The 10,013-nt window shown below is 49.4% G+C and overlaps 1 long non-coding RNA gene across 1 annotated transcript; it reads left to right on the forward strand.

The window, feature by feature from the left end:
• LOC132000062 (uncharacterized) lies at positions 1 to 9,087 on the forward strand. The gene is made up of 3 exons (XR_009399169.1): positions 1 to 89; positions 6,594 to 7,034; positions 7,542 to 9,087. It is a non-coding gene; the product is annotated as an uncharacterized LOC132000062 (long non-coding RNA).
• Positions 9,088 to 10,013: the final 926 nt, after the last annotated feature.

Raw genomic sequence — 10,013 nt, forward strand, 5'->3', positions numbered from 1 at the left:
CAAAGAGAAAAGTGAAAGTCCTCGGAATGAGGGAAGCGCGACGGACGTATTCATGGGCCAGTCTGGACCGTGGGCACTCCCCACAGCAGGTGAGAGAGTGGGGTACCGGGCTCCTAGCGGGCCAGGCCTTGGTCACTGTCACCACTGCCCTTCAAGGCACCGCTCCCTGGGATCCCCTCCTGGCTCTGGTTGCAACACAGAACCTGCCATCCTGGAGCCCTTCTGCTTCAGGTCATTTGTACAAAGCCCCAGATTCATCGGATTGGGTGCCCTCCACGCCCCACCCCACCCCCAGCTTCTGCTGCCTGAGACCCTGGGACAGTTGCAAGGTCTCTGGATTAGAGAGAGAGGGAGTATGGCCAAGTGTGGCCTGAGAGTTACCTGTTTAGAGTTCACCTGTAGTGCCTGTGGAATGCATATTCCTTGGCTTGGCCCCGGGGGCCCAGTGAATCAGATGCTCTGGGGTGGGGTCAGGAATCTGCATTTTTAGTGATTTCCTGCTAGTGACTCAGGCGTTAAGGCTTGAGAATCAGTGGTCCGAGACTTTGAAGTTGGGTCATCTGGATCCAAATCTTGGCTCTGCCATTTTCTAGCTGTGTGACTTTTCAAGACCGTGACCAAATCCTCTGTTTTCTCATCTCTAGAATACGAATCATAATACTTCCTAAAATTGGCAGATAAAGTGCTTAGTTTCAGGCCTACCAAAACCCTTTTTGTATGCCTAGCCATTGTATGTAAACTAAACCATTCTTGGGGCCTCACTACACCACAAAACCCGTTTGGGAGAGTATTTCCTTTGTAAAAGGATTCTTCCGTATAAACATCCATGAAATGGTCAGCTAACACCTTTGACCACTGCTTCACCTCCTGCTCTCTTGCCTGGGCCTGCCTGGGGACACAAGCAAGCCCATGAGTTCTGAGCCACCTAAACTTTGATGCGAAGCCCAACTATGCTGGCCAGTCACCAGTTGCACAACCAAGAGCAGGTCCCTTAGCCTCTGGGATGGTGGGAAAGGCTACACCCTCCCAGCCAGGGCTTAGCTCAGACAGCCCCTTGCCCTCGAGTCCTCCCAACTGGGGCAGTTGCTGGTGGTTGCTGCATAGCCCTCCCTGGGGCTTTGCTCAAGAGGTTCCTTCTGCTGGGACTTCAGGCAGCTCCTTGAGCAGGCAAAGTGACTCTCTCTCCCACTGGTGCCACTTCAGACTTCAGCTGCATTTTATGGGAATTAATCTATTTATTCCCACTGGACTAGAAACTCCTTGAGAATGAGGACAGCTCTATTACCTGGGCCTCAGGAGTAGATCCTAAGTAGGTACACAATACATTTTTCAGTCATTACTGAACCTTGCTATTGACATTTGGCAGTGAGAGTAGAAGAAGGATCGCAGAGGTTCCAGCAGTGGCAGAAAGGGAGGGCTTGGGCTCCGCCGCAAGCAGACATGGCAGCCTTAGCACTGGGAGGCTCCAAAGGCCAGAGTTGGTTATTCAGGGAGGCTGGGCTTCTGCAGCTCATCCAGGGAATGTTCTGTGCAGCCGTTTAGAGGTGACAGAGTCTAATGGAATGAGTACTGATCTAGGAGTCAGGACTCTCAGATTCTGGAGCTCCTTTTCTTCATTCAGTAGGTTATTCTCTACTCTGGGCTTCCCTACTCTCTGTACATGGAGGACGTTGGACTGGACAGGTGATGTTCAAACATCACTCTGAGCAGAATTACCTGGGGAGCTTTTAAAACTATACAGAAGCCCTGTCCCACCCCATCGCACCCCAGCTCCGAAGATTCCACTAAGTTGTTGTGGGGTGAGGCCCAGCATCTGTATCTTCGAAGCTCCTCTGACGATTCTATTATGAAGCCAGAAACACTGGATTTGTTTATTTTAGAACAGTAGTTCCCAACCAGGAATGATTTCGCCCACCCCAATAAACATTTGGCAGTGTCTGGAAACATTTTTGGTTGTCACTGTTGGGGGAAGGAAGGCATCTAGAAGGTAAAGTTCAGATATACTGCTAAACATCCACACGGTAGCCCCCCAACAAAATGTATCTGGTCCAAAATGTGAATAGTATCCAAACTGGGAAGGCTAGTTTTAGAGGTTCTTTTCAACGCCAAGATTCCTGTGTACTTAGTTAGGCTCTATCCCTGATCTCCCTCCAACCCTCTCCTTACGGCACCCTGGTGATCTTTTTCAAAACCTAGATCTGATCTTGTGTTAAACTTTCCTAAAACCCTTGGCTGCCCATCCTTTTAAAATAAAACTATACCCTCAGTCTAGCAGAATCTGACCTTCTTGTGGTTCCAGCCTGGGCTTTCATACCACTCCCTCCCCATCACTGCCTCTCCCACCCCTCAGGGCACTCCCCATGTTCTGGTCAGTTTCAGATGAAAATGAAAGATACTTCCTTCTGCCCCAGGGCCTTGACACTTGCTATTTCTTCTATCTGAATTGACCTTCCTTAGGCCCAAGTAAGTTCTAAATCATCCTTTAGAATCCAGCTCAATCATCACTTCCTCAACCATTCTTGGCATCTGCCTCCCCCCAACAAGGCAAGGTATCTTCTCTTATGTCCTCATTGCCATGTTCATTTCCTTCAGAGTAGCTGTATCAGTTTATGAGTATATAATCATTCCTATAACATTTTTTTTTTACTTTTTAATTTAATATTCAGAAAAATTAACCTATATTTGGTGTACAGACTTATAGCATCAATAGATTCATGAAAACACCACCGTGATAGGAAATAGAACAGCTCTATCACCCCCAAAAACCTCCCTCATGCTATCCCCTTGTAGCCATGCCCTTCCCCATCCTTTAGTCCCCAACTATTGATCTGTTCCCTATACTGTCATTTAATCTCTTCCAGAATGCCATGTAAGTATAATCGCATAGTATGTTCGATTTCACCCAACATGATGCCTTCCAAATTTATCCATGTTCTCACATGTATCAAGAGTTCATTCCATTTTATTGAAGAATACTGTTTCACTGTGTGGGTACACCATTGTTTATCCATTCACCTGTCGAAGAACACTGGATTATTTCCAGTTTGGGGCCATTATGAATAGAGCTGCAGGAAACATTTGTGTATAGAGTTTTGTGTGAACACAGTGCCTATTTCTCTAGGGTAAAAAAGTAGGAGTGGGACTGCTGAGACAAATGGTAAGTGTATGTGGAAGTTTATAAACAATTGCCAACTCCAACAGCATCTCCAACAGCAAGACATGACAGTTTCCAATTGCTTTGCATCCTCACCAACACTTCCAAGTGTCAGTCATTCCAATAGGTGCGTAGTGGTTATTAATTTGCATTTCATTCCTGACTAAAGATGTTAAATATCTTTTCCTGTGTTTATTTGCCATCTGTATGTCCTCTTTGGTAAAGTATCTGTTCAAATCCATTTGTCCATTTTCTAACTGGGTCATTTATTTTCTTATTGTTGACTTTTGAGAGTTCTTTATATATTCTGACACCAACTGCTTTGTGGGATAGGTAATTTACAAATATGTTCTTCATTCTATACCTTATTTTTTCATTCTCTGAGAAAAATATCTTTCAGAGAACAGAAGTTTTTCATTTCAATGAAGTTTAGTTTTTCAGTTTTATCTTTTGTGCATGATGCTTTTAGTGGCCTGTCCAAGACTCATTGCCTGATCCTGTATCATTAAGAGTCTGTCTTCTTCTGAAGTTTAATAGTTTTATGTTTTACACTTAGATCTTAGATCTATGATCTATTTGGAGTTCATTTTTATAAACGATGGGAAATTTAGGTTGAGATTCATTTTTTTTTTTGCCTTTGCATGTCCAATCCCAACACCATTGATGAAAGAGACTATCATTTCTCCATTGAATTGTTTGTGCCTGTCCAAAAATCAATTTGCCATGGTTATATGGGTCTCTTGATTCTGTTCCATTGATCTGTGTGTTCATTCTTTTGCCAGTATTACACTGTCTTGGTTATTGTAGCTTTATGGTAAGTCCTAAAATCAGGTGATATAAGTTTCAGAATTGGTTTGTCTATATCTACAAAAAAAAACTCATGCTGGGAATTTTACCAGAATTGCGTTAAATCTATAGATCAATTCAGGAAAAAATGATGTCTTTTCTGTGTAGAGTCTTCTAATCCTCATACATGGTATGTCTGTTTATTGCACTCTTTGATTTCTTTAATTGGTGTTCTGTAGTTTTTAACATATAAGTCCTATACATGTTTAGTTAGATTTATACCTAGTATTTCCCCCTTTGGAGAAACTATTATAATATTTCTCTTAATTTCAGTTTCTAATTCTTCATTACTAGCTTACAGGAAGACAGTTTTGTGTGTATTGGCCTGTATCCTTTGATCTTAGAAAAGTCAGTTCAGTTGTAAGGTTGTTTTGTGGTTTTTTTTTTTTGTAGATACCTTCAGTTTTGCTTTTTATGTGTGTGTTTGTTTTGTGAGAGAGAGAGCGAGAGAGAGCAAGAGCATGCACGTGGGCTGGGGGCAGAGGGAGAGGGATAGAGAGAGCCTTAAGCAGTCTCCACACCCCACGCAGAGCTTTAAGGTCATGACTGAGCAGAAATCAAGAGTTGGACACCCAACCGGCTGAGCCATCCAGGTGCCCCTATGTGTTTGTTTCTTTTTTTTAATATAGACAATTATGTTATCCACAAGTAGGAACAGCTTAATTTCTTCCTCTCCAATCACATCCATTCCATTTCTTTTTCTTGCCTTATTGCCCCATCCAGAACTTACGGTATAATATTGGATGGGCATAATGGGAGTGGATACCCTCATCTGATCCCAATCTTACGGGAAAGCATTCAGTCTTTGACTATTAAGTGCAACCTTAGTTGCAGGTGTTTTTATTTTTTTAATAGTCACTTACCTTTCGGACATCTCCCTTCCCACGAGGATTATGCTCCTTGAGAGAGTAGTCTCTCTGTTCTCAACTCACCCCGCAGTGCCTAGAACAGGACCAAACACACAGTAGGCTCTCCGAAAGTGATTAGAGTCTCTACTTAATCACTTAGCCAGCCATAACTGCTGCCCTTATGACAGACAGCAGAGGGACCTGGCTGAACATTCAGACATCATGAAGAATAATCTTATAATAAATGCCCCAGTGGATCCAACGAGGTCTCAGCCCCATCGCCTTGACCACTTGAAGCTGCAGCCCATGTGCAGATCGGCATTTTAGCAAGTCCTAGTGTGGGGAAATCCTGGTCATCGATGAGAACTAGGTGATTGCAGGACCATGATTATTCCAGATTGCGAGCATTCCATTCCCAAAGGGAATTTAAGCAAAAAGCTCTCAGCTCTGAAAAACAGGGGCTTTCAGGGTAAAGAGTCACACTGCTCTGAAATCTTGGGCCCTCAGATGGGTGGGGTTGTTTCGCTAAATTTATTTCAGCCGCTTATAGAAACACAAGGGGGAAGGCGGGTGCGGGGGGGATGGCTGCTTGCACACCAGCCCTGGCTCTGGAGTATTAATATCTGCCGGGTCAGGCTTTTATTTGGGTTTTGTTTCACCTTTGGGGGGTGGGGAAGCAGGCAGCAAGCAGGAATATCTTGCAGCTGCATGACTTCTGAGCTGTGTGCTCCTACCTTCCTCCTGGTGTCTTCCCCAGCAGGCCAAACCCAGGCCCCTAAGGGGGCCTCTCTACCCACTGAACACCAAGCAGTCTCATCCAGGCACCTTTGACCTCTGCTCTTGTCCCACTACTGGAAGGGGTCTGAGCCCCCGAGAGAGTGAGAGATTGAACCTGGCTGCTTGCCTTCTAGCACAAAGTGTGGGTGCCTTTGTCCCTTGCCCCATGAACATCCCATACCCCTATCATCAGTGGCTCTACTGCTTGAATTTGGGGGTTTTTTGGATATGAAATCTAGGCCTTTTTCATCCTGTCTTCCTTCTCCTCAGCCTCCCCCAAGCACCAAACACACACTTCTCTGTGCCTAATACCGGAACCGTCTCTCATGTCACACACACCCCCATACGTAGGAAAGGGGTTTAAAGGAAACCACCATGTGGCTTCCTAAAAACCTGCTCTTGTGCTGAATTTGGAATGCTTTATAGAACACAGGTTAATCACCTCTCTGTGGAAGAAACTGAGGCACAGGAAGGGGGTGTGAGCTCTGTGTCCACCGGCTGGCTCTCAGAGGTACCCACTAAACCCAAAAGGACCAGAGAAAGACAGAGCCCCTGTGTCTGGGAACTTGGTGCTCTCTGAGGACAGAAAGAAGAGACACACAAGGAAGCTAAAAAATCTGCTGGGCTTATGACTCCAATAATTACATGAGAATATGGCGAAGTACCTCACACAGTGCCCGGCCCCTGAGAATCCAGCAAATGCCAGTCTTGTTCCTTGGCAAACTCCTGCTTCTCGGGTCACCAGGGAAGACGGGAAAAGGAGCATCATCCTCTCCACTCCTCAGCCCCCGAGATAGAAGGACTGAACCCGGGACTGGTGGGCGGAGGTCCAGAGAGGCCTGACAGGAAGATTCTCCAGCAAATTCTTGCTCCCCACTAGGGTGGCTGCTTCAGGAGAATAAAGGAAGCAGGCATGCTTAGAAGCTGTGAAGTGCTCACAAGTAAACTAAGTTTCTCTTTTGTCCTAGCCCCAGCCCCTTTGCTTTGGAATTATCCTCCAGCCTCTCCTGCAAAGCCCAGCCCGGAAAGGGACCAACCCCACCCTGGGGAGCTGTTCCTCCAGAAGCAGGATCCACCGCCCACCCCTCCCCCCGCCCCAGGCAGAGCAGGGAGCTGACAACTCTTGGAGGGTCGGCACGGCACATAGGCAGCCGGCACATAGGCAGCCGGAGAGAGGATGGATCTCTGCCACAACCCCGTGACTTCTTCCAAGCTGAATTTCTCCTGCCAACTAAACCCTCCACCCTGCGGGGGCCACGGGCCCCCACACCAGGGCCTGCCCTCGTCTGACCAAAGGCAACCAGATCTGCTGCAGCTGTTCAGGGAGAGAACAAGCTCTCGCAGAGACCGTGGAAGCGGCTAGAGAAAGATTCCTGCCAGCCTGGGGGTTTAAATATTTATACAACGTGGTATGTGGGAAGAGGGAAGGCAGAGGGAGGTGGCGGGAACGAGGGGCACTGAGACCGCAGGGTGTGGGGGCCTGCTCTTCGGGTTCAGGTGGGAAGGGCAAGAGGCTACTAGGCCCCTAGCTCCCTTCCCAGCGCCCCCCTCCCCAATTCCTACATCCAAGAGTCTGGTCTTTGCCCCCAGCCTTCCTGCCAGAGTTGAGAGGAAAACTTAGAAGCAAGTTCCCCATCCTTCCCTTAAGTCCCCTGGACATTCCTCCGGACTAGGATAAGCCTCTCTGCAGTGAGGGAGGCTCTGCCTTCAACCAGAGACAAAGGGGGGGGGCCACAGGGCCCAGGCGTGAGGACTTGTGGGCTCCTGGACCTTCTGGTTCTAGGAGTCTGAGAGGATGCTGGACCCCAAGAGTTGGACTCTAGGGCTGAAGGCTTAGCAAACAGAAGCAAACTATAAAATAAGCAAAGCTCTTTCTCCAGCTTCTATATATAATCAATGATATTTGTCTAAAGTAGCAGAACGTTGGACATTGATAAGGATGATGAGGCACGGAGGCGACCAGGCAGGCGAGCCAGGGGTAGAGAAGGCAAGGGAGACCTCGATGGCACTCGCGGAGCAGCACGTGGCCACCATCCCCATGGGGCCCAGGAGAGGACGGTGCAGCCGGATGGACATCCAGTGGGGGCTCTGGGGCCCCAGCATCCCAGGTATGCATCGACAAAGTCACTTCTCAGCCAGGCCCACCCCAGAGCTCAGCCAGGCCCCAGTGGCACCGAGAGCCCGGGGTGGGAGGCAAGCATGGGTCGGGGGGGGGGGGGGGGGGGGGGACGGGACGGCCAGATGGACTCCAGTCGCTCTGCCTCAGACAGCTGGGGAGCAGAGCAAGGACGCGCCTCTCTGTCACTCCACATGGGAGGGGCGCGGCTGCGACTTCTAGAGTTTCTCCGCCACCGCACCCTTCGAGAAGTGCCACCTGCTTCTATCAGTTTGAGGCTGAGCCTCAGGGCCTCCCACAGGTGGGGTCTGCGTTGCTCCTCAGTGACCAGCCACCTTTAAGACACCTTGAGATGATCAGCCACTACTTCCATTCTCCTGGAGCCCTGAAAACGCCCCCAGGCTGGGCTGGGCTGGGGGTGTTGGGAGGGGGTCTTCAGCCACAGAGCAACTCTCAAAGGACACCCAGACTCCCCCAAGAGGCAGCCCCCCATACTGCAAGTCCTCCCACCCACAGCACAGAGCTTTGCTAGAAATGCATTCCCCATGCACCTCCCCAGAGCGCCCACCTTTAGGGGGATCCCGGTGAATCCCCCACCTGTCCACTCCAAGAGGGACGGATTCCACGGCCTCCCTGAGCAATGGGGCCCAGGCCCACACACCGTGGAGGAAACACCATCTGCCCCAAACTTCAGCTCCAGCCTGGCAGCCCATGTGAACCCTCGCAGCGGGGAGAGGAACCCTGTCCCCAGCCCCGCCCCGCCTCCAGAAGGGGGCTCCTCTCCCAGGGACACCAGGGCTGCCGGAGAATCTTCTGATGCTCAGGTCATCTTCTGCCGCCGTGGCTCTGCCTGCCGGCTGTGGCCTCCTTCTTGCCAGCTCGGCTGAAAGAAATGAGCAAGAATAAAGCCTAAACCTGTGTGGCCCAAAGGAAAGCTTGAGGGGAACGCATGGATGCTGAAAGAAAAGGGGGGAAGAGCGACAAGAAAGAGGAGAGGAGGGGAACTCGGGAAACAGACAAAATAAACCATCCCGGAATCCAGATGTAAAACAAGGAGGCCAAAAGAAAAAAGAAAAATTACGCTAAGAAGGCAGAGTCGGGTGGGGAAGGAACTTGAGAAGGAAAAATAAAATAAAATAGAGACCCAGGAGGGAAAGAGAAGCAGCAATGAGTTTAAAACTGCTTCGACCCTCAACCAACCGCACTGGGTAACGCTCTGAGTCTTCGTGCATTTTATGACGTCAGACACTTCTAACACTGAGCAGAGGACAGTCCCAGAAAAGCAAGCCTTCTTGCAGGCTCTTGTTTGTCCTACAATTCCTCAGCTCACCCCCACCATTGGTGTTTTTCAGGGGGAGAGCTCGTCTTCCCCAGGGTGAGGCCAAAATCCACTCCAGGTCGTGCTCGAGTCTGGTGGCTTCCATCGTGGTGCCCTCTGCAGGGCCCTCTGGGGGATCCGAGCAGGAGGAGCCTGGTGACGGAGAAGCACTGGGTGTGATGCAGCTGTGCCACGAGCTTTTCCTCTCCTAGGAAAGGCTTTTCCCAGACACCTCTCTGTGGCCCAGGGCTAACCCAGCCCTCAGACACAGCAGGGGTGCCTGGAAGCCGGCTTGCCGGCCTTGCCGGCCTCTGTGCAGAGCCAGAGGAGTCCCAGCAAATGCAACTTTTAGAAACAACTTAGATGATTTAAAATTGTTTCCAGGCATTCCCAACAGGACCTAAAGATAGCTACAGTTTTCTCATTGCTAGGGTGGCAAACAGCTTAGTTTCTTGAAGTTCACCTTCAGTGCCTTATAGTCCCCTTATAAATCCCAGGAACTCTTGCAGAAGACGCTGGTTCCTCTCCCTTTGTCTGCTGGGCCTTTCAGCCTTCTCTTGCCCCTCTTTCTCTCTGTGAGTCAGCCAGTGTCTCTCCTCTGTGTCTGCCTAGGCTGTTCATTTCCCATAATCCCACCTACCTCTGCCCCCGCGTCCATTTCCCTAGGGCCACAGGCCTCAGGGAGTGAACTGAAGCAAACCAAGGCAAAATCAAGAAGTAAAGGAAGTAAAAACGCGAGTTTGGTACAGCGCCCAGCATTGGCATGTCCAGGCCGTCTGCCGTGAATGGGGAGGGCTGCTGGTGGACAGAACCCCGAGCTCACCAGGCCACCTAAAACTGATTCCCCCAAAATTCAGCCAAGGGGAAACCACGCTGGCCGAGCTCTGATTGACTGGGCCAAAGGAAACTATGCCCACTCAGGTTCTTCTCCCCAAGAATTCTTAAGTACTTGAC

Source organism: Mustela nigripes, chromosome 13 (assembly GCF_022355385.1).
Source record: "Mustela nigripes isolate SB6536 chromosome 13, MUSNIG.SB6536, whole genome shotgun sequence".
Lineage (NCBI taxonomy): Eukaryota > Metazoa > Chordata > Mammalia > Carnivora > Mustelidae > Mustela > Mustela nigripes.